The following is a 22,300-nucleotide window of genomic DNA, read 5'->3' as shown; positions in this document are numbered from 1 at the left end:
GAGTGAATGGATATATATATATATATATATATATATATATATATAAGTGATATAAACCAATGAGTTGGACATGATGAGCATGCATATGAAAATGAAGCTCAAGATCCTTTGTTGTTTCCTAGTGGCTTAATTACAAAACTCACAGTTAAATGTTTCAAGGAAGAACTAAATGTGTAAATCGAAGAGAAATGGGCTAATCCTAAAAAGACCAAAATTATTTAAATAGTCAAAGTTTAGTTTAGTCATCAAAATAATTGTGGTGGTTAATCTTTATGGACTTTCATAACTAGTAAGGAGGTAATTAAAGATGCTCATTAATAAGTATAATTTTGCTAAGTTTCAAGGATATAAATGGGAAATTGACATAGCAATGACTAACCATATGTGGGAACTTGTTTTGAGGTTTTAGAGGTTTAAATATATTGAATCTTGTCACTTACTTTGAATCTGCTCACTTTGTTATTTTAAAAATGCGGGGACTCTTTTTTAGTTAGTGTTTATGTTGTTTTAAAGATATATTAATATTTTTACTCATATTCAAGGGTTATTCCAAGTATATATATGTTTTATCACAAATTTGATAGGTATTTTTAGAAAACATACATTCTTGTGAGATTTTGTGTTCGTTTAGGTTCCTAAAATAACTCATGAACTTATCAAGTTAGCTTGGCATTCAATCATTTAAACTTATCACCTAGAATTGCTTAGAGGTTCTTTGATGTGGCATTTCAATCTTTCATATTTTTGATTTTTCATCAGGTTTGGTGACGAGTTAAGTCTCCTCAATCTTTTTTGCAAGATCTAGGATTTCAACACAATCTTGTATTAGGTTTAATCAAGTTATTGGTGAAGTTCATATCATCTTGGTATCAGAGTTTAATTTTTAAGATAAGTATAGTTATCTTTTATTATATTTTTGCTCTATTTTTTATTTCTTGGTATAAAAAAGAAAAAAGGTAAAATAAAAAATGAAAAAGAAGAAAAGAAAACAAAAGGAAAAAAAAATCTTAAACATTATTTATCTCTTTAGTCAAAATTCATGACATTTTTTATGGGTTTTGGTAATTTCACCTTTTGAATCATTGTTGGACTATGTCAAATAGTTTATCAAGTTTGATTAAGAACTAAAGAAGACAGAGAGAGTGAAATATGAGTGCAAGTATATCAATTCTTTATATATCTCTACACCATCATGTCTCGATCCTCCACCCCCACTCTTATTTTTATTAGAAGAAACATGACCATTCTTACCTTTCAAATGTGCCTCCCATGCTTCCATTACAAACCCATCGATTCCATCTTTTCTTTTCTCTCTTGTCATCTATCTAGGTGACCAGAATCAATAGTTTTGGGATACACTTCTAACCGATTCTATCACTAAGAAGATGGAGAGGGTTAAGTCATCTTCTCAGGGGAGTTGAGTGAGGTCAGTCTTATTAGGCTCGCCCAATCAAGTTTGGGCACCCTTTTGTATAAGAGTGTCCAGACACATTTTTTAGTGAAGATAAGGTCCCTAGAAGAGTTCTCAGAAAGCAGGATGAAATGGTGGTGGAAGTTCTAAACCCAATTCGACTTTATTTATTGGACCCAAGAAAACATATCAAATCATTTACGTGAGGTCAACAATTCAATTATATTGCAAAAAATTGTGGTAAAACGAGCATTGATTTCACACCAGCCCCTTATTGTACTTATAAACAAGGAGGCTATCTTCTCTACTAAAGATCTAGTTGGAGCTTTAATGAATAATATTATTTCACTTTGCAGTAATTTGAGGCCGTCTTTATCGATGAGGAACATCATGATTTACCTCCAATTCAAGGAATTGAACATCAAATTATTTTCATTGTTGGTGCATCAATTCCAAATCGACTTGCTTATAGGAGTAATTTTGAGAAGACCAAAGAATTTCAACTGGGTATGTACTTTAAAGTATGATTCCTTGTGCCTAAAAGGACAAAACTTAGAGAATGTGTGTAGACTGTCGAGCAATCAATAACATAATGATAAAATATCATCACCCCATTCTTAGATTAGATGATATGTTGGATAAATTGCATGGTTTTTGTGTCTTTACAAAAGTTAATCTTATAAATGGATATCATTAAATAAGGATGAAAAAAGGCGATGAATGGAAATACGTTTTTAAAACTAAATATGGTTTGTATGAGTGGTTAATGATGCCCTTTTGGTTTAACTAATGCTCCAAGCATATTCAAATGTTTGATGAATCATATTTTACGTGCATTTATTGGAAGATTTGCAGTTGTGTATTTTGATGATATTGTAATTTATAGTAATAAGTTGGATGAACATGAAATGCATTTTAAATCTATTTTAAAAACTCTAAGAAAAGAAAGATTATTTACTAACCTCAAGATGTGCACCTTCTACACAGATAAGCTTGTGTTTCTTATTTTTGTTTATAGTAAGTGAGGAATTTAGGTGGACAACAAAAAACATCAAAGAATTCCAAGATTGGCCAATGCCAACAACAATCAGCGAAGTAAGGAGTTTTCATGGCTTAGCTTGCTTCTATAGATAGTTTGTGCATGATTTTTATAGTTTAGCCACCCCTCTCACTGAATTCATCTAGAAAAAAATGTCTTGTTTTAGTGGGGAAAGAATAGGAAAAGGCAATTAATCTGATTATGAAGAAATTAACTAATTATCAACTAAACATTATGCCGAACAACTCTAATGCATTCTTTGATATTTAAAGAATTATGCATTATTGAATTATTAACATTTCCACCAATAGGATGACAACCACCAGAACCACTATCCACCACCCTATTTACATTTGCAACAACATCTTCCATCATATCTATTAATTTATTCATCATTACTTATTACGTACCTCCATATTTTGAGAATCTTGAGGTTCTGAACGTGATAAGGCTTCACACAAGCTCCATCACCTCTTCTTACACCTATCAATTCTACATTTCAATCCCCATCTGATCAAACTGTTAAGAGAGTTGGAATTTACATGTTTTATATTCTTGCAACTTGTATAGTTTTGATGATTCCAATATTATTGTTTTATATATAGTTATCTCCTAACACTTTTTGGAAGATTAGTTTTTGCTCTTGTGTGTACTAACATTTCAGAAAAATATAACTCCAAACTTTGAAAACTTCAAATAAAATTCAGCATACAATCCTTTATAAATTAAATCTAAAAATTATTCTTTAAATTGAGAGGGAGTAATTATAATTGAGTGAATAAAAACACATACACACACACACTTAGGGAGATCTCAAAATTTGTACTGATAGTACGGGATGAACCTAGTTCGTACGGAACGATCAAGAAAGTTATCTCCTAGTAAGAGCAATACGAATAGGAGTTGGAGGAAATTTTTCTAAGTCCTGATCGTCCAGGATGAAATTATTTTCGTCCCAGGATGAGTTAGGCTTTGTAAAATTTTGTCCAGACAAAATCCAAATCGTCCCCAAACGAAGTCTTCTCTATAAAAAATTTCTTTTAGAGAAAATTCATATTCGTGCCAGGATGAGTTGCCCTATGAAAAAATTTCATCCGAATGAAGTCCTGTTCGTTCCAGGACGATGGGAACTGACTTAAGTAAGTTGGTTACATCCTGTGGTTATTTAGGAACCGACCTATGAATTAACTGTTTGTCCGGACGAACCTAGTTCGTACGGGATGATGATCGTGTATGAATATAGTTTGTACCAATATTCATTAGGATTGTTTCCAACACTTTAAATAAAATCTTCCAGGATGATCCACGATCGTACGGGATTATCTTGTTCTTGTTGACTTGAATATTTGTAGTTTTTTGGTCGGTTTTTCTTGTCTCTCCTATATAAGGTCCAATTTATACTGCCACCCAATCTTTTTGATCACAAATCTTTGTTCCTATTGAAAGAAGAGTCAATGAGATAATGCAAGAGAGTGTTCAAGGAAGGATTCCTATTACTGGAGCATGAAGGCTTCATTTGATATTCAAAGGTAAGAATCTCTACTTGTGATTTGAAAATTACTTCACTCTTTTCTTTCTTTTTTCTAGATTTCTTGTGAGAAGATCTATCAAGGAGATCCGATTCTCTACCAATATTTGGAGAGTGTGAACAGCCAAAGGATTCTTTGCCCACACTTGGAGAGTGTGAACAGCCGAAGGGTTCTCTGCCCATAGTAGGAGAGTGTGAAAGGACGAAGGGTTCTCTGCCAAGACTTAGAGAGTGTGAACAGCCGAAGGGTTCTCTGCCCACACTAGGAGAGTGTGAAAGGATGAAGGGTTCTCTACCCACACTAGGAGAGTGTGAAAGGACGAAGGTTCTCTGCCAGCACTGGAGATAGTGTTAAAGTACGACGGTTCTCTGTCGCACCTGGAAGTGGTGGAAAGAGTGTTTTTAAAAGCTTCTCCATCTTGCTGTGGATGCAAAAGGAGAGTCACTATTAGTATTAGTGCAATACTCGGAGGGTGCCTCCGAGGAGTGGATGTAGGTCTAGTTTTAACCGAACCACTATAAACCTCGTGTCTTTATTTTTCCACTGCCTTTTATTTTTATGCTTTTACTATTAAAACTGTGGTTGAAAAATATTTTCTACAAAATTCATTAAAGTTTAATTTTGGTTTAAAATACTTAAAAGAGGGATTAATTCTTATAATACCAATTCACCCCCCACCCCCCTCTTGGTTAGCCGTGGGACATAAACTTAGGCTTAACAGCCTAATTCATAGTGAACGAGTTTAAACACGAACATCCCATTACTTTGCATCTAGAGAATTTGAATCCACTATTAATCAGTCAGTATAGCCAATCTTAGATTCTTTTCATACTTCTATCACCTGAGACTCACCCTAAATTATTGCTTGAATCATCAACCCTTTTCCCTTTATATCTCGTGATCAATTTCCCCATTTCGATATATGATCTATTCCTAAGGAGGGATTCTCATCCATTTGCTCCAATTGCCTCGTGCCTCCTTTTTAATTTAATTCAACTACATTACCAAGAATCCATATAATTGATAAAATATTGGCTTTTGTTTTACGTGAATTCCCTTACTTTGAAATTGCTCCTGACAAAATTTCTTATAAAGTCCACCATCGCCACCTAATTTTCTCCACCTTGTTTGTTTCCACCTCCTTGTAACTTCTTATATTGAGAATCAACTACAAATGTTCCAACTGAAGAAACTCAGGTTGATTAAAAATCAACCCTTGGCTTTCTTTATATATCACTACACCATCATGCCTTGATCCTTCACACTATTTTTATTTTTATTAGAGGAAACATGTCCATTATTATCTTTCAAATGTGCCTCCCATGCTTCCATTACCAATCCATCGATTCCATCTTTTCTTTTCTCACTTGTAGTCTATCTAGGAGACCAAAATCAGTAGTTTTGGGATACACTCCTGATTGATTCTATTGCTAAAAAGATGGAGAGGGTTAAGTCATCTTCTCAGGTGAGTTCAGTGAGGTAATTCTTGTTAGGATCATCTGATCAAGTTTGGGCACACATTTGTATAAGAGTGTCAAATCTCATTTTTCAAGTGAAGATAAGGGCCCAAGAAGAGTTCTCAGAAAGTGGGATGAAATGGAGGTGGAAGTTCTAAACCCAATTCGACTCTATTTGTAGGACACTAGAAAACATATCAAATCCTTTATGTTAGGTCAAACAAAACAATTATATTTCAAAAAATTGGGATCAAAAGGGCATTAATTTCGTAACAGTCCCCTATTGTACTTATGTACAAGGAGGCTATATTTTCTACTAATGACCTAGTTGGTGCTTTACCGAATAATATTATTTCACTTTACATGAATTTGAAGATGTCTTTATCGATGAGGAATTTCATGGGTTACCACCAATTAGAGGAATTGAACATCAAATATTTTTCATAGTTGGTGCATCAATTCCAAATCGACTTGCTTTAGGAGTATTTTTTAGGAGACCAAAGAACTTCAATTGGGTATGTACATTAAAGTATAATTCCTTATGCTAAAAAGGACAAAACATAGAAAATGTGTGCTAACTGTTGAGCTATCAATAACATAATGATAAAATATCATCACCTCATTCCTAGATTAGATGATATGTTGGATTAGGGTGAAAAAATGGTGTTGAATGGAATTTTTTTTTTTAAATTAAACATGGTTTGTATGAGTGGTTAATGATGCTTTTTTAGTTTAACTAATGCTTCAAGCTTATTTATGTGTTTGATGAATCATATTTTACGTGCATTTATAGTAAAAACTTGGAAGAACATGAAATGAATTTTAAATCTATTTTAAAAACTCTAAGGAAAGAATTTGCTAACCTTCTGCACATATAAAATTGTGTTTCTTATTTTTTTTTTATAGTAAGAGAGGAATTGAGGTGGACTACAAAAAAATCAAGGAATTCAAAGATTGGCCAATGCCTACAAAAATCAGCTATGTGAGGAGTTTCCATGGTTTAGCTTGCTTCTATAGATAGTTTGTGCATGATTTTAGTAGTTTAGCTACCCCTCTCACTGAAGTCATCAAGAAAAAAATGTCCCGTTTAAGTGGGGTAAAGAACAAGAAAAGGCCTTTAATCTGATTAAAGAAAAGTTAACTAATTATCAACTAAACATTCTGTCGAACATCTGTAGTTCGTTCATTGATATTCAAAGAAATCTACATTATTCAATTATAAACATTTCCACCAATAGGAAGACCACCACCAGTACCAATATCCACTACCCTATTTATATTTTCAACAATATCTTCCATTTTATTTATTGATTTATTCATCATTACCTATTGTGTACCTCCATATTTTGAGAATCTTAAGGGTCTCGATGTAATTAGGCTTCACACAAGATCCATCACCTCTACTTGCACCTATCACTTCTTCATTCCTATCCCCTTCCGATCAAATATCCTGGTACATGGCTTCAAGAGAATTTGAATTAGCAAATAATCAGTCATCATTACCAATCTTAGATTATTTTCATACTTATATCACCTGAGACTCGCCCTAAATTATTTCTTATGTCATCAGTCCTTTTTCATTTATATCTCGTGATCAATTTTCACATTTTGATAGACTATCTTACCCCAAGCAAGGATCCTCATCCATTTGCTCCAATTGCCCCGTGCCTCTTTTTGAATTTTATCCAACTACATTACCAAGAATATGTACAACTGATAAAATATTAGCTTTTGTTTTACTTGAATTCCTATACTAGGAAAGTGCTCCTTACCAAATTTCTTATAAACTCCATCATCACCACCTTCTAACTCCCCCCACCATATTAATTTCCACCTCCTTGTAACTTCTTGTATTGAGAATCAACTACTAATGTTCTAACTGAAGAAACTCAGGTTAAATCAACCTTTGACTTTCTTCATATATTGCTACACCATCATGCCTTGATCCTCCACCCCCATTCTTGTTTTTATTAGATAAAACATGGCCATTCTTACCTTTCAAATGTGTCTCCCATGCTTCCATTACCAACTCAAACTCACTTTGATCCCCACCATTACCTCCATCAAATACTCCCCTTCTACCACCCAGACGTAAAAGAAAATCACCACCGCACATGAAATTTTGAAACACTAAATACAACAGGAACCTCATCTAAAAAGAGAGAAGGTAGAGAGAGCTAGAGAATTAGAAGTAGAGATATTGTGGGAGGCAGAGAGGAGTGAGGGTGCAAGAGAGAGTTAGAGAGAGAGATATAGAGATAGATATAGAGAGGGAGTGAGAGAGAGGGAGGGAGGGATGGGGAGGGCAAGAAAGAATGAGAATAAAAGAGAGGCCTAGAGGGAAGGAGAATGAAAGAGAGATAAAGAAATGTTTGTAAGAAGAGATGGAGTATAAAAAAATTTGATGGAAGATAAAGATAAAATTAATGAGTGAGGGATAGGGAGAGGGAAAGGGAGAGGGATTTAAAGTGAGATGAGAGAGATAGGGTAAGAGAGAAAAAGTGTTTGTAAATAAAGGGAGGGTGGGAGAGTGACATAAAGGGAGGGTGGGAGAGTGATATAAATATGAGGGAGAGAGAGAGAGAGAGAGAGAGAGAGAGGAATAAAGAGAGAGAAAGTGAAGGAGGGAGGGAGGAGAGGTAGTGAGAGATTATAGGAGAGAGAGAGATAGAGTCAGAGGGATGGAGAGATAGTAAGAGACATAGAGTGGGAGATATATAGAGAGTAGGAGAGAGGGGGGAGATAGAGATATTTAGAGAGAGTGTGAAGTAGAGAGGTGGGAGATAGAGACGAAAAAAAGAGAGGAAATAGAATGAGAGTGGGTGAGAGGAAAGTAGAAGGAGAGAGAGGAAGAGTGCGAGAGAGATGAGGGTGAGGGAGAGAAAGAGAGAGAAAGAGATGGAGGGGGAAGGAAAGTATGAGATGGATAAATTAGGAGATAAAGGGAGGGTGAGAGAGAGGGACAAAGAGAGATAGAGAGAGGGGAAGTTATAGATAGAGTGATAGGGAAATAAATAAAGAGTGTGTGAGCAAGATATAGCTAAAGTAGGAGGGGAGAGAGCAAGAGAGAGAGAGGGTGAGAAAGAGTAGGGTAGAAAAAGAGTGTGAGGTATAGAGAGAGTGTGGGAGCTAAAGAGAGGGAAAAATATCAAGTGAGAGAGAGTAAGAAAGTGAGAGAATGTCGTAATGAGAGTGAGATAGATGTAGAAAGTGAGAGAGGGAAGGAGATAGAAGAATGGGGAGAGAGAGAGGTAGAGAGAAGAAATAGTTAATAATAGAATGAGTGAGGGAGAGAGAGTGTGTGTGTTTGTGAGACTAAGAGAGGGAGTGGCAGATAGCATAAAAGAGTGAGAGAAATATTTTTAGAGGGTAGAGAGGGTCTTTGGAAGAGTGAGAGGGTGAAGGAGTGAGAGAGCAATAGAGATATGAGTGTAAGTGATAGAGGAGAGGGAAGAATGAGAAAGAGCGATAGAAAGAGATTGACAAAGAGAGGGAGGAAATAAAGCAAGAGAGAGAGAGAGAGGCGATTGAGAGAGATATGTAGAATGGGGAGGGGGAAGGAGGGAGAGAGTGAGATGGAGAGGGTTAGTGAGTGAGTGAAAGAGAAAGGGAGATTGAGAAAGAGATTAGAGAGAGAGAGAGGGAGGGAGAGAGAATGCGAGAGTAAATAAGAGAGAGAGAGAGAGAGAGAGAGAGAGAGAGAGAGAGAGAGAGAGATAAATATCATAAGGAAGAAGTAGAGGGTGAGAGAGCGAGAGACAAATAGATAGTTATTCTTAGAGGGAGAGGGTGAGATAGGGTGAGAGATGGAGAAAGTGGACAGGGAGAGAGGGAGTGCTAGAGAGAAAGAGGGAATGAGAGGTATAAGTGAGAGAGAGAGATCAAGAGAGAGAGAGAGAGAGGATTAGAGAGGGAGGGATGAGAGAGAGATAGAGCAAGAGAGTAAGAGGGCGCAAGTGAGAGAGAGAAATAAGATAGAGTGAGAGAGATATTTTTATAGAGAGTGTGAGAGAGGGAGATAAAGAGAAAGGGAGAGATTAAGTGAGGGAAAGAGTTGACTAGAGAGATAAAATGGAAGGGATAAAGTTTGAGTGAGAGGGAGAGAGAGAGAGAAGGGGGGAGAGAGAGGGAGAGAAAAATATTTCAAAAGTGAGAAGATGGTGAGAGTGATATATATTGTGTGAGGAGAGAGAGAGAGAGAGAGAGAGAGAGAGAGAGAGAGAGAGAGAGAGAGAGAGAGAGAGAGATAAATAGAGGGAGAGGGAGTAATGAAGAAAAAGCATGAGAAAGAGGGTAAGAAAGTGGGAGAGAATGGGGAAGAGAGAGTGTGTGTCATTTAAAGAGTGTGAATTATAGAGAGGGGGAGATAGAGAGGGAAAAAGAGAGGAGAGGGAATGAGGGAGAAGGTTAAAGAGTTAGACAAGGAGAAATGAAGAGTGAGAGAAAGAAAATAGAGAGAGGGAGAGAGAGAAACAAAAAGAGTGTTAGAGGGGGAGAGAAAGAGAATGTGAGAGGAGAGAGAGAGATGAAGAGAGATATTAAAGTGAGAGGGAGAGAGAATAATAGAAAGAGCTGAAAAGAGGAGAGAAGGAGTGAGAAGGTGGTAGAGTGAGAATGACATAGGATATAGGATAGAATTAGAGAGTGAGATGGAGAGATTTAAATAGAGAGTGAAGCAAGAGAAAGGTCGATTAAGGGAGATTTAGAGGGTGATAAAGATAATGAGGGAGAGGGCAGAAAAATAGAGAGATCGATAGAAAGTGGTGTAGAGAGAGGGAGAGAGTACAACATATATATGATATAAGAAAGATGAATTGAGAGAGAGAGAGAGAGAGAGAGAGAGAGAGAGAGAGAGAGAGAGAGAGGGAGGCAGGGAGAGAGTGAGTGAGTAAGATAGAGAACAAGAGAAAGAGGAAGGGAGAGTCGTGAGAGGGTAGATAGTGAAAAATAGAAATAGGTAGAAAGAGGGAGAAAAATATTTTAAGAAAGAGTGGGACAGAGAGAGCGCAAGAGAGGGAGAGAGAGTGAGAGTGTGTGGGAAAGTGTGTTAGAGAGAGTGATTTACGGATCAAGATAAGGAAAAATATAATGAGAGAGAAATATAAAAGAGAGAGCGAAAGGGAGAGATTTGGAGATAATGAATGAGAGAGAGCAAGAGAGGCGGAGAGTGCAATCTAGAAAGAGAGATGGAGAAAGAAGGGATGAGAGTAAGAGAAAAATAAGTTTTATTTATAAGGAGGTAGAAATGGTGAGAGAGTGAATCGAGAGGAGATAGAGAAAGATGGAGATATATAAAGTGATAAAGAGAATGTACTTGATAATGATGATTAGAGAGCGAGAGAGAGAGATAAAGAAAAAGAAAGGTTGATAGAAAGAAAGTGGGAGAGATTTAGTCAGAATAAGAGGGAGAGAGAAAGAGATATAGAGAGTGAGTGAGGGAGATGGAGAGAGATATAAAAAGTACACTATATAAACTACACTATAGTGTATAAACTACATTGTACTACTACTAATCTATAATATATAACTACACTATACTACTACTACTCTATACTATATAACTACACAATGTTATATAACTACACTATATTATTTATACTATAATATACTACTACTACACTATACTATATATACTACACTATTCTACTACTAATATATTCTATATAACTATACTATACTATATATATTATATGCACTACACTTCATTATTACTACTCTATATTATATATCTACACTATACTATAGATACTACGCTTTACTATATAACTATACTATACTATATATAATATACTATACTACTACTACTATATACTATACAACTACACTATACTATATATACTACACTATACTATTACTACTCCATACTATATAACTACTCTATACTATATAACTATAGTATTAAAAACTTCTTCCTTTGCTCAGATCTTCCTCTCTTTTTATTTTGGCACATTACAACTTAGCCCTAAGAAGAACAACGTATTTCATCTGGTTAAAAATAGAGAAAATAATCAAAATGGTCTCTTTACTCTTTATGAAAGATCAAAATAGTCCCCAATTATAATTAAATGATCATTTTTATTCATTAACTCCTTAAATAGGAAACAAATCAGTCTCATCATGAGATTATTTTAATTCCTTTCTTAAGACTTATGGGACAAAAATAATTGTTCAATATTGTTGGAAATCATTTTGGTCCTTCATAAAGGGTCAGGAACCATTTTGATCATTTTCCTGCCAAAAATAAAAGCATTTACTCAATATTGGCATCCATATTTATGAATTCCTAAACCTTCTAAAAATATAAAATTTTCAAGATTCATCCTTTCAACATAAAATGATAGATAGAGCATCCACTATCTATTAGACTAATTCTTCAATTTCTTCTTTAATGCCCATAAGAGAACAATTATTTTAGGATTAGCATAAATCACATTGGGTTCTATAACTAGGCCCTCTCTGTTCTAAAGATCTCATTTTCACTTGACCAGCACTTGTTACGGATCTATGGTTTATGATTTTGATGATAGCAAACATTCCTTATTTCTCTATGATTGCCTTATGTGCTAACGTTTCAGGTCCACACGATCAGACTGCAATCTGGAACCAGCTCAAGATTAGGTAGACTAGGTCTGTGTCAGTTTGTAATCTTTTTCCTTTCTTGAGTCTGTTGTATTTGGTGTGACTATAACTTGATAGAAATTCTCTTGCTCCCTATATGATTTCTATTTTTAGAAACATCGGCCAGGACGATCGTAAGATCGGCCTGGACGATCTGTCTAAAATCAGAAACCCTAGTTATGGCATCCTCATTAAGGTAGCCGTCAACAGATCGGCCTGGACGATACTTGTATCGGCCAGGACGATAATCTCAATTCAGAAAGAATCAACCGCCATAATCAGTTTAGGAAGTCTTTGTTTTAGGAAATCGGCCAGGATGATATTATTATCGTCCAGGACGATCTAACTCAGTCATGCCTAAATTGATTTGGTATCTTTGGAAAGCATTAATGGTTGATTGATACGATCACATCGTCCGGGACGATCGCATGATCGGCCTGGACGATCTATATCGGCCAGCTCAAAAACAGGGCGATGATCAGGACGATTGAAATCTGTTTTAAACTAACCAATTTTCTTCTGATCGTCCCATATCATCCCGGGCTAATGAGCTTAATTTGTACTGATCGGCCAGGACGACATACCTATCATCCTGGATGAAAATGGTGGCAAATTTCATTAATGAGCTCATTTTGAGAGCTTCTATTTAAGCTATGACAAGGCACTTTGTAAGTGTCTTTGGCAGCCATTGTAGCTTCGTTCTTGTGGGGGAAACTAGAAGAGAGAGCTTGAAAGGGAGAGAGGAAAGGGTGGAGTTTGAGAGGGAGAAGATCCTGTGAGGGGGGACTCAAGGGAGTGTGGAGGGGGATCCACACGGTTGCTCCGGCAAACTCGCACCTTAGTACCATCGGATTCAAGGCTTGTCTCGAGGTAAGTTCACCAAAGAAGAAGATCTCTTTGGTGTCAAAGGACCCGGCGACTCCGCCGCACCGGGGAAGGTGGAAGTGATTTTGTAAGGGCTTCTCCGCCTAGTCGTGGGGGCTAAAGGAGAGACACTAGTTTAGTGCAATACTTGGGGGGTGCCTCCAAGGAGTGGACGTAGGTCAAGGTTTGACCAAACCACTATAAATCCGGTGTGTTCTTTTCTTATTATTGCTTCCGCATTGTTTTTCGTTGTGGTGAATATTGGTTTTGGATTGTGTTTGTTTTAAAATATAGATTCACCTCTTTATTAATTAGCTTTGGGACTAGTTCAATAGGGCCTAACATCCCTAACGAACTTTCAAGTGGTATCAGAGCACTTTCAGCACTAAGACATGGAAACCCAACATTGACATATAGAATCCCACAACATGAATGAGGATAATATAAACAACAAATAGAGCAAAAATGATAAGTCTATGATTCAAACTATGTGAAGGTTGTTAAAGGTTATTAAAACATTGATTGGCCCTCACCCATATGCTTAAGCTATAGGTTGAAAATAATTTTAAACAAAGGAATCTCTAGAAATTGCCCATGATTGATAAAATACAACATTCCACAAAACAATAGCCAATACCCTTCTTAACCTTCCACTAACCCAACACCTTCCACCATAACGACAACAAACCTATAAAACTCATAACAACCTCCATATTGGAAACATTCATAGGACAAATCAAGATTAACAACTTTGGAATTAAAACGAGCATTGAACAACAAACAAAGTAAGCATGCTAAAATAGAATGATTGAAAGATGATTTAGATACCGAACAAGATTATGTGAAATGATTGTATAAAAAAAGGCGGGTTAATACCCAATGAAGAATAGTCATTAGCCAAGATGTAGGATCCGACATTTCCAGTCAAAGATGAAGCAGTAATATGATGTTGGTAGGCAAAGCTGCCAAAGGGCAGCTCTAATTAAAATTCAACTCTATATAAAGAAAATGAGAAAACAAATATTTTATAATAGAAAATACGAAAGGGTTAATCTCTCATAACGTGAATAGAGAGAGCCTTCATTATAGGAATTGCATAACTTATAAATTATTTTGTATTAAATAGATTATGAAGAAGTTAGAAACTTAGCAATAGTTCAACCGAATATAAACGATTATAACAACACCTTTAAAAAAACATATATGAGGGGTTGCAACACCAATGCTAAGTTAGAAAAAAGTGTTGTATGCCCTAAATCCCTAAGTTTATTTATGTTGCATCACAACTTGTGCAGGAGAGGAGAGGAGAAAGTATTGCAGTGCCCTTCCGTGCAACATGTAAAGTATCTCTTTTTTTTTCCTTTTCCCCCTCTGAATTAGCTCAACTAGAGAAATGTTCGCTGAAAATATGTCGAGAGAGTTTCGTTAATAAGATGGATAAACACCATCAAGGAAAAAATACAAAGTATCTCTATTATTAATTTATTTAAAGAGGAAGCTAAATTAAGACTGACACAAATGCAATTTTAGATAGGATTGAATGACAAAAAAGAGAATGCAAAAAAGCCAACTCTAAGGTCTTTTGATTGGTTCACTGTTTAAGTAGATAATCCATAGCAGCAATCAACAAACTTGAATTTAAATGCAATAAAGTTGGCAATATAGAGTAGGATTAAGAGTATTATAATTCATTTTAAAAAAATGCTAGAACAAAGTGGCCTACCTCTAAGACATTTTAAAGCACCAGCACAAAGTTGATAAAAAATATGAAAATACCTTTCACCAGGTGCACACTGGACAACTCTTGACTGCATAACGTGCAAATAATTATGTAACTTCTAAATATAAAATTTTGAAAAAAAAATATTTAGGCAAAAGAATGTAGCTTCTCAAGTAAAATTGGCCCAAGTAGTAGACAATACCAAGGCAAAAAATGAAATACACACAAAGTTTAGTCTGCCAAAAGAAAATATTTTGGGAAATGCATTATCAAATTAAAAACATTCTTATAAGCTTGAATCTTTGAACCATAAATCTTTCTGCTTGGACTGAAATGAATTTCAATTAGTTTTCCTTGCTGGAGTGTACAAAGAATTTTGCCAATGACAAAATAATAATAATAATATAGTATATTCAACAAAAAAATATGCGGCCTTTAAGAAGAAGTAGGAAAAAAAAGGCGATATTTAATTTTCTTAGTTATGAAGCCAAACACATCTTTCATCATTTCTTGAAAATATTAGGGGTAATTCCACGCTAACAAAACTCTAAAAAAGAAGTAGAAAAAGATACCCACATAAATCATGTCTCGATCATATCTGCATCGTAAGTTGTACAATACCGATGGTTCATTTAATTAACTAAGTTGCATCAGATCATCTACCCCATCAAGTATTTCAGGGTTTGAGGGTAAAATGCTCTCTGTTTCAACTTTAATACCTGTGGAAGAAGTTTTAGGCTAAGCTAAAGATTGTTTCTAAGTAAACAATTACTATGCATTCCTAAACCAAAACATCCAATGATTACTTTCCCCTTTGGAAGATAAATAATTGACTCTTCCCCTGAAGTTGATAGTATCCTCCCTAACATACATTCTCCATTCGCAAGTTGGCACCAAGCATGAATCTTCTGATACAAGAAGAATTTTTCAATAAATTAATAATATGCTATCACATCAGTAAAAAAAATCATACATACATTATAGTTAGAAAAATCATCCTAGATATTTTTTTATGCATTGCTATTCAAATCCAAGAAGGGGATCATCCAAGTATAAATATTAGAATTTGCATGAGAAAATATCTAAAGTTGTATGTATATATTAATTGATAAATGCCAAGAATCTTCTAATTGTTGGGCCAAATGAAAAATAAAGGTAAGATGATAATAATAATAAAAAAGAATGATGAAAGCAACATCAAAACTGCTTAGCAAACAATGCATGGGCAAATACTTCTTTGTTTTAAAAGCTTCAACTAGAGCTCATGTCTGACTTGGTTCAATGTTTACAGGGGGAAATTGGAAGCGCGTGTACAAACAAAGATAATCTCCCCTTTTTTGGCACTTGAGTGTTACAAGCTTCCAACTTTAGTTGTTAGATGTCTGAAAGAATTCATAAAATAAAAAAAAATCAGAAGAAAAAAAAAACAAAATTGTGAAAGACAACATGTAATGCTCCAGTTACATATATCTTAATTTATATGCAGAAAATTTGCTTGTTTATTATGCCAAAACTACCATAAACATCAAATAGGACAAAGCTGAGGAAATATGGTTACACAATGATGTTTCTCCAAAAATATGATGATGGATATGCAGCTAATTAATAAGCTAAACATATAATACTAGACAACAAAGATTTTAGTTATACATTTATTATTTTCAACTAGTCACCAATACAGTACGATGCACTAAGAAAAGAAGAGTAAATAATGAAGATATTTGATAATAGACTGGATCGTTGGATCCTATGAATTCTTAGCACATCCATCATATGAATTCTTAGCACATCCATACCTCAACAGAATGGAAAAAAGAATATATACAGAGGGCTTACCTTCTTTAGACCAAAAGAGTTGGTATCACTCCATCTGGAAACAATCTGGGGCAAGAAACTCTTCAGCAAAAAAGAAGGAGAAGATAATGACAAACTCTCATTATCTTGTGAATTCCTCTTGTCACCAACAGTGGAAATTGAACTATACGACAATTCATCATTCTTCTTAGTAATGCCATCAACATCCTCCTCTGCTAAGGCACACACATTAGCAACCTCCTCTTCCATGCACGTTCAAATATTGCTCATTTCTATGGTACCTCTGACATTAACATCGTATTTGCCTTCAGTGATAAGAGCAAGATTAAATGGATCCACTCTCTCCTCTGTCAGAGATCCACCTATGAATTTAAAGTCGCTTGGCAACAATTGCAAAGGCTGGATACTAGGACCAACTCTAGGCTTCTTATTGAGCCTATCCACTTACATCCCTTTAATTAGTTTCCCAAAGGTCCTCTACAGAACAGGATTCTTCTTCATGGTTGCTAAAGGTCTCTCCGCTGCCATCTTCCTCTTCACGATCACTACATTTCTCAAAAAGAATTTAAACCCTAGTTACACAAAATAAGAGGGGACAGGAAAATGAGGTCGAAAAAAGAAAATCTCTCCTGCCACATATCCCTTGCCTTGAGCCACAAGAGAATTTTCCCGAAAAAAACCTTCAAGCTACTATCGACTTCTAGCAAGTCTCCATTGCGGAAATTCTTGTTCTTGGTCTTTACGGTGATGGTTGGCTTTTCCAGACAAAGATGAGGAAATGACACCACAGGGAAGATGATGACTTTAGAATAGCGTGCGAGAGTTCTAGGCTCTATAATGGTCATATCGGTTTTAATCTCAGCAAGATAATAAAAAAACATTTAAAGAGTAAATGAATGGATGGGTTGTGACTCGCATGCGTGAGATAGGATTGGTTGTGGCTTAAGAGTCTGCTAGAGCCCGCCACATGTGCGGGATGATGGTGGTTACCTAATTAATCAAATTTAAGTAAGAATAAAATTTAAGTAGAAGTAAACATACTAAAATTTTAATGTATTTAATGAAATGTGTTAAAATATTTATTCAATGTATTTTAAAAATAACATTTGAGGTGATCCTCAACTTTACTAATTAAATTATTTTGGGAAAGTATGATATGAGTAAGTAATAGTTAAGGAAAATGAATTAAGAGAGTACAAAATAATTAATTAGATATTGAGTTAAACAAATTATGAACCGAATTAGATAGTAACAAATTTAAATTTATAAATATACTATCACCAACTTAATCTAATATTATCACAAAATATTTTAAATTAAAGTATATTTCAAAATTAGGATTAGTCAACAAATTAATAGTTTAATTAAACATGAAATAATAAATATTAATTCAAAAAATGTTTAAATATTAAATACAAATTAATTTTAAATATTGTATAGTAATAATGACTATATAAAATGATTTAAAGTAATTTAACCTTCTTGTATATTTATTTGATTTAATTATGTACTATTTTATGTGTTTTATTTTTAGTGTAAATGTGATATTTTAGTTATTTTTATATAAGAAAATTTCAAAATTTATAGAAATTTAAAATACCCCACAGCACCGTAGCATCTAAAAAAAATAATGTAGTAGTGCTAACTTTACACCTAGAAGCACCACAATTTTGACATCGCATCAGAAAGTTCTCTATTTTCCAGCTCTATGGTTACAACTTTGTCGGTGTCGCTGCCAACTTCTCTATTTTCAAATGACGTAATGCCACAATCACACACACCTTAGTGTCATTTTTGCTGCTCTGGCACCGCAATGCTTGAATGTCAGCAAAATCGCGGCATTACAAATGTAACTTTCAAGGGCTGCTTTCTCTCAATAAAGATGCACGATTGTTTACTAAGTAATCGATCCACATCAGCAATTGCCATGGTAGTGCAAAAGTTTCAGCACCGAGGCGTTAGTTTACTTTAAGGGCATCGCGGCGCTATGGGCTTATTAGAATTTTTCTTGAGTTTTGACACTCTACTCTATCACTTTATTACTTGATTTAATATATTGACATGCATATATTAAGTGGGGCTTTTTTATTTTTATATCAAAGAAAATCTATGTATTGTTTTGGGGTGATAGAGCCATATTTATATATTTTTTAATTTATTTAAGTGCCAACCTAGAGCTGAACAAAGAAAAATTTTGTTGTTTATCACGAGAAAATTTATTGCTACAACCTACAAATCACATATTTGTTTGATTAAAACTCTAGGTTGATGAAAAGTTTTAGACATATATATATATATATATATATATATGCCATTAAAAAGGATTTTATCAATTAATTTATGTTATCTCTTTTAAAAAAACATTATAATTTATAGCCAATCAAAAACATAGCACATTCATATTATCTATAGTTAATTTTAATGAATGTACTAGAAATCCCTACAGCCCAAAATTTCAAACTGCTTAAAAAGTTTCATTTTAGTTTTTTGAGCAAACAAGTAAGCAACACAAGCTACTTTAATTTATTACTTTAGATGCTATGAGGATTGAACAATAACAATTGAAGAAAATATTCTTTTTTCTCTTTCTTTCTCCCTGTTTTCATTTGTCCAATTCATACAATTGGAATTCATAAAATAAACATCAATTTATTACAATTTTACAGAGACTTTGATAATATATGATTGATTTGGGACAACTTTCTTACTACTTTATAAAATATTTATAAAAAACAAATTTTTTTTAAATCTATTGTTGAGAATAATTTATTAGCACAAATTGTTTTTAAAGACAATCTAAAAGTAGTGGTCAAGCAAAAATTGTGGCTGCTATTTGAAAAGTAAAATGGTATGAAATTGTCCCAATTGAAGCCATAGTTTCCTTTTATTTTAAATGGCCCTTGGCCCAAAATTTCACAAATACTAATTTAAATTTAAAATTAAATTCAAAATTGAATAATAAATGCAAATTAAAATTATTGATTAACTCACACCATTCATAATATTCATTTTTTCCTAGATATAGTCATATAATCCAAAATATTGTCATATAATTAAGATGATCTACCATTATTTGACATTGCATCTCCTTGTGGCAACATGTGATTGGCATAACAGATTTAAGATTTTTTTATTATTAGCTTAAAATCTCATATTTGTTTTTATTTTGTTTCAATCTAATTCATCCTATGGCTGTTTAAATAAATGGGATATTTTTTTAATTAAATTATCTCATAATTTTCTTTTTATTTATTCAGCTGATAACAATAGAGTTCTTTTAATTGGGCAATATCCCAATATTTTTTCCCTTAAGTTTTCTAAATACAAAAATCTCGTGACACTTATGAATTGCTCTTAATTTATTTACATGTATATGCAAAATTTTCATTCAATGTAAGAGGATCATTTTTTTCTATATCATCACAAACACTCTTAACATACAATAATGGCATCATTGGATCCATGGTGTCAAAGTACTATCCACCAAACTATGTTGGAACATATACAAAAGGCTGAGCGTGTAGAATGTGAACAGTACAAAGGAATACAATATAATAGAAATTGATAGAAACATTTGATTTTTATTGACAAACAACTATGTTTTAGTGTACAACTTATTTAGAGATATTATCTTTAAATTAAATATTCAATGGCTTCTCCACCCATCAATTTTTACTTGTAACAAGAGAGACATCTATAGAGGTAGAGCGTGTAAGAGAGAGTTTGCCTTCTTGTGTCACAATTTCTCATTACCATTTGATTCTCTTTCTTGTTATTCATAGTTTAATACCAAGATATTTTCTATTAACACAACTTCTCTTTCTTCTTATTCATAGTTTAACAAAGCTGTGACATTCAGTGCTTCTATAGTTTATATTAGTTAAATATATTTGGCAATTAAAATGCACCCAAATGGTTAAAAACTGTGGAAACTCCCATACAAAAATAGCTTGCAAAGACAAATGATGGAAACCTGCTCTAAAGTTACTTACCTTACATATCATAAAATAATTTGTAAATTAACCTTCTAAGCTCATAAGGGCTATAAGCTTAGGAAAAATTGACAACCAGGAAGTAAATGTTTTCTACCATCTTTTAATTTACCCATGCCTCTTTGTATTCTTTGGAAAAAGTTTGAAGGCATCAAGTTGAGCTTCTAGGAGCATTTGTTCCCATAATTTGTCAAATTGGTTATGAAATCTTTTCTAAAATGAATTTAAAAGCTAAAGATACATAAACTTACAATTCTCACCCCCATGCCGCTTTCAACTTAGGCCAATGCTCCAGACCTTAGTTATCTTGATGGAGCTGCACAAAAGAAATTCTAGGAAATTTTAAGACATACTCAGGAGATGTATCAGAATCAAAAGGCCGACGATGAAAAAAAAGCCTTATCATCTATGGAAGATGATTTTTATTCATAGTATGGAATTTGTGTTCCTTCTCCACATAGCCTAAAATGGTTCTTATTCTCTTCGCAACTCGATCAACCCATCTGATACAAATAGTGTGTGAAAGAAGCTCTTTTTCATTCATCTTAAATGGGTGTTTACTAAAATGGACAAGGTAGACACATTCAACATCCTTGAATCCATCGTGATTCCTATTTAAAAATTTAAATCAAAATTAATTATCAAGTGTTTATTTTTTGTATCTAGGAAATTTTATTGAATAATTCCCTACCATATGGAATAACTTCTCTAGTTAGTTGTTAGTTGAGCATTTATTATATAATTCTTTATATTTGTGATTCTAGAATGGTCTTTGTACAAGTATAAATAAGACTTTGGCCTTGTCATTTTGATGTAATTGATAAAAGAAAACTATTATATAAGTTTTTTTCCCTTTGTCATTCCGAATATCATCCTCTTCTACTTTATAAATATTTTATTTCAAACAATTTGTATCAGATCCAAGTTCGAAGGCAAGTGGTATGATTCAACAACTGTCTTGTATGACAAGGAGAATTACGAGAATTGGAGTCTTCAAATGAAGAAATTATTTGGTTCATAAGATATTTGGGAGATATTTCAAAAAATCTATGTTGAGCATTAAAATGAAGCAGAACTATCTCCAACCCATAGGAAATTCCTGAAAGTAATTAGAAAGATGGACAAGAAAGTACTCTTCTTCATCTATCAAGCCTTAGATGAGGAAACTTTTGAGAAACTGGCTAGTGCATCCACCACTAAGAAATCATGGGAAATGCTTCAAGTTGCATGTAAAGGCATAGGTAAGATAAAGAAGATTTGACTTCAAACTCTCCAAGCTGAATTTGTTGCACTTCAAATAAAGGTAGCAGAAAATGTAGAGGAATATTTAACAAGAGTCTTGACTATTGTCAATCAACAATGAAGGTACAAGAACAAATTAGAAGATATTCGAGTGATAGAAAAAAATTTACATTCAGGTAATGATAAATATGATCATATTGTAGTAGCTATTAAAGAAGTAAAGATTTAGAGACGATAATTGTTGATAAACTAATGTGCCCTTTAATGGCTTATGAGCAAAGGAAGAAAAATAAGAATATAATACTATCAAATAAGTTCACTAATTAAAGGTCTTATTAAAAGGTGAAAAAGATGACATACACGAATATGAAGATAATTAAATGCTTGATACATTTATGGACAAGGCCGAGGTTGAGGCCATTGTCATGATCTTGGTCATGTCTTTGGAAGAGGATGAGGATGTGGTGAATATTAAAGAAATAATAAATAAAGTCAAAACTCAAGAAACAAAGAGCAGAAGAAAGAGCAAAGAACCAAAGGTATAAAAAATCTAATGTTAATTATTATATTTGTAAGAAATTTGGTCATTGTGCTTCTAAATGTTATCATAATC

The sequence above is a fragment of the Dendrobium catenatum genome, unplaced genomic scaffold (genome assembly GCF_001605985.2).
Source record: "Dendrobium catenatum unplaced genomic scaffold, ASM160598v2 original_scaffold_267013, whole genome shotgun sequence".
In the NCBI taxonomy this organism is placed as follows: Eukaryota; Viridiplantae; Streptophyta; class Magnoliopsida; order Asparagales; family Orchidaceae; genus Dendrobium; species Dendrobium catenatum.
This window is presented reverse-complemented; position numbering follows the sequence as displayed.